Genomic DNA, 4,076 nt, shown 5'->3' with positions numbered 1-4,076 from the left:
TTGCAGTTGGCTCATTAAATTGATAGTGCTTGAACAGCAAAAACACGAACGCATCTCAAAGAGCATCTATGACTAGCACATGGGACAAAACAGACTCAACTTAGGGAAAAAATCAATTTAATTTATCACCAATCAAATCAGCAGGACAAAGAGAAAACAAAAGCAAATCTTAAATACCTTCCGCGCACCCCTCCCTTCTCCCCAGTCCCAAATTACTTCACTCCTGAATTCTTAACCTCCTCCTCCTCAGCAGCACAGGAGGACAGGGAGAGTGGTTTAAAATCAGTTAAGCACTCATTCTTTTCTGCCGCTCCTTCCTCCTCAGGGAGGGATTCCTCACAGCCTTTACCCACTCTGATGCAGGGTCCCTCACAAACCTCTCCAACATGAGACCCTCCCATGAGGTACAGTCCTTTAGGAACAGACTACTCCAGCATGGGGTTCCCAGAGTTACAGCCTGTTTCGGGAGCAGTCACCTCTCCTGGCGTGGGGTCCTCCATGGCTGCAGGTTCAAATCTGCTCCACCCTGGTTCTTTGTGGGCTGCGGGTCCACATCTGCCCCACTGTGATCCTTTTGACATTGATATTGGCATTGCTCATGCCTTTTTCTCTATTCCTATAGCACCAGAGTGCAGGCCATAGTTTGCTTTCACCTGGAGGGGAGTCCAGTACACCTGGAATCAACTGCCCCCAAGGGTGGAAACACAGCTCAACCATTTGCCATGGACTGATCCACACTGCACTGGAGAAGGGTGGAGCTCCAGAACACCTGCAGTACATTGATGACATCATTGTGTGGGGTGACATACCAGAAGAAGTTTTTAGGAAGGTAAAAAGATCATCCAAATACTTCTGGATGCTGGGTTTTCCTGTAAAAAGAAGCAAGGTCAAAGTACCTTCACGAGAGATCCAGTTCCTGGGAATCAAGTGGCAAGATGGACGTTGCCAGATCCCAATGGATGTGATTAACAAAGTAACAGCTATGGCCCCATCTTCTACTAAAAAGGACACTCAGACCTTTTTAGGGACTGTTGGTTTCTGGAGAATGCATATTCCATGTTACAGTGAAATTGTGAAACCTCTGTATGAGGTGACCCGAAAGAAGAGTGACTTTAAATGGGGTCCTGACCAACAGAAAGCTTTTGAGCAGATCAAAAAGGAGATTGTGCAGGCAATGGCCCTTGGACCAGTTCGAACAGGGCCAGACATCAAGAATGTGCTCTACACCACAGCCAGACACAATGATCCTAACTAGAGCCTCTGGCAGAAAGCACCAGGGGAGACTTGAGGTCGACCCTTGGAATTCTGGAGCTGGAGCTACAGAGGTTTTGAGGCCAGCTCTGGCAGACACATGGCTGACACACCATGATAGTCACAAGCATCAGGGGTTTATTAAGGGTTTCATTGCATTTTTATACTTTGCTCTCCTGTCCACACGCCTTACGCTTCCTTCCCATAGGTTAACAGCTTCTGTTCCTACGTTCTGTCTTATTCTATGATAGGCTACAAACTTCTTACATTTTCTTACAAGAATGTCAACACACATCTGTATGTCACATACCTTCTTTCCCTCAAGCTTGTTTATCTCTAACCGTCAAGGGCACAGCTGTAGTTTGTTGAGATCAAGGCTGCCTGCGGCCCATAGCTGATTGCCCACAGTCCTCTATCAGAGGATATCACTGCTGGTACCCCAAAGCATGATATTATTTAATGTAACAACATTTTAGTCACCTCTCTTGCTTTCTTGGTTCTGCATGGGGTGATGTCACAGTTTGACTAAGGACCGACAACAATGCTATCGATCCCTTCCCACACAGGTAGGGAAGGAGAGACAAAATGAGGAGATTTTTCTGGATTGAAAACTAAACCAGACAACTTTAATTAAACACTAATGATAAAAGAAAATATGTACAATTATATACAAGTATGTTCAGGAATGTGCAAAACCCCTATTGCCTCCACCTAGCTATAATACAGCAAAATTCCTCCACTCTGTGACCCACCCATTCTGGATTTCTAATTGTTGTTCTTGTTCAGGAGTAAGCCTCCTTCGGTTTTGGCAACAAAACCAGGTAGGGAGATATGTATCAGATATAACACAAAACTTTCAACAAATTTTACAATATTACTCAAAAAATTCCACAAATACCATATTCAGGGAAATTTAAACTGGTAGCACTCTCTGCACACTAATTCAACAGCTAGCTGACAATTTTTACATTGGGGACAGGGAGAGACTGATAAAACATTACCAAATGAAAGAGTATATACACTGCTTTCCTTGACTCCCTTTCCCATACAACTCCCAAAGTGTTCTTAGTGTTACTTAATATCTCTCTTGCTTCATTCATCTCTGGCCTCACCCCTCATGGGATAATGGAACTGTGGATCAGAACTCCACACTTGCTTCATGCTCAGTTGCATGTCTCAGGCATGTCTGATTTTCTCAGGCCTTTCACACCACTCACTTTGTCTGTCACTGACCACGTCCCTCGTGAGATAGTGGAATTGTAGCTCGAGACTCTGCACTCACTTTGTGTTAATAACACGTCTCATTCACTCCACATTCACTTCAACACAAATCAGATGCTATAATCATACATTTAACATAAATCGCAATTACTGACAACTGACAAAAAACAAGGGGCAGACACAATAGGTTAAAACAAATAAAAAAAACCTTATCCCAATCACAATCCCAGATTCCAGACCAGATTCAGGCATAGTCAATTTTACCAGTACCAAATAACATCAGGCAAGAGAATGAGCAGTCCCCACCAGCCAACTTAAAAAGTTTCCAAGTTAACTCGTTACAACATACAAGTCCAGGATATACCACAAAGGGCCTAAGGTGGGCCTCTAACCCCCAGCCCTGGATTACTGAAAAAGTTACATGGGTACTCTGGGACTCTGGATTCCCGCACCATGCCCCGTGCAGTATGTCTCCTACATCTTACAGGATACCAACCTTGCCAGCCCTACAGTTCCTGTTACAGTTACCAAATTTAAAAAAAGAATACCTTGTCCATTGAGATGATACTTGTCTGTCCCTACAGTGATCTGAATGAGTCAAGGAGTCCCTCTGAGAAATCTCAGGAGCACCCTAAGGAGTCCTGTCCTCAGCAGGTCCTGCAGTCAGACAGAGAGGGTCCCATCTGGGGTGACAAACTGACGTGAGGAAAAAGACTCCATAGTCCCTAGAAGCTATAAAGCAGGTATTCTTTATTGCAGCACTGGGTGCATGGGGTGTCCTCCAAGCACACACACCAAGGGACAAGAGCAGTACATATTTAATTACTTTAAAATATACACGTGTTACGTAACAAAAAAATAGGCAGGATTATACAAACTAATTCTCAAAATTTATTATAGTATCTAAATCATTTTCCTGAAGTCATTAACATAAAGCTACGCCCATTCCAGCATGCACACTGTCTCTCAGTGGTTGTGTGCGGGGGTCTCCTGGAGGAAGGCTCACAGTCTTCTTTGCTGTTGTCCTGGTTTGAGCCAGGATGAAGCCAATTTTCCTTTTGCTAATTTTTTTTTTCCTTCAGTGAGCTTTCTTTTAACTAGCAACAGTCTGTTCTAGCTAGAGCTGATAAGACAGTGGAATGTTTTTCTAACTGCTGGGGCTTCAAGGTCGCACCTTCACTCTGCCGGCTCAGACACTACAGGGAGATCTATGACCCCCCCCCGTAGGAGGCTGAGTTAGACAGACAGCAAAACTGGCCAGAGATATTCTGTTGCAGGTTGTTTAATAAACATCGGATGTGTGAGCAATCTTGTTTTTACTGAAGAACACCTGGGCCTCAGTGACCAAGGACCTTCTCATGAGAACCAGTTGATAAAAGTGAAGCTACGAAGTAAACACCCGGACGTGCCGAAGAAGGAGTTGGGGTGGAGAGTTCTGACTGAGCATGTGCATACCTGAGCCTAGGAGCCAGTCACTGTTCAGATCGTGGCAGGCTCTAGTACAGCTGACCAATCATAAGTGTACAAACTCGGGATAAGGGGATATAAGTGCCTGTCATTTCTAATAAAGTTGGAGTTTGCTCTATCAATCATATTGATTGTCT

The sequence above is a fragment of the Chaetura pelagica genome, unplaced genomic scaffold, assembly GCF_000747805.2.
Source record: "Chaetura pelagica isolate M959 unplaced genomic scaffold, ChaPel_1.0 scaffold231, whole genome shotgun sequence".
Lineage (NCBI taxonomy): Eukaryota > Metazoa > Chordata > Aves > Apodiformes > Apodidae > Chaetura > Chaetura pelagica.
The sequence above is the reverse complement of the archived record's forward strand: the minus strand, read 5'-3'. Positions refer to the sequence as shown.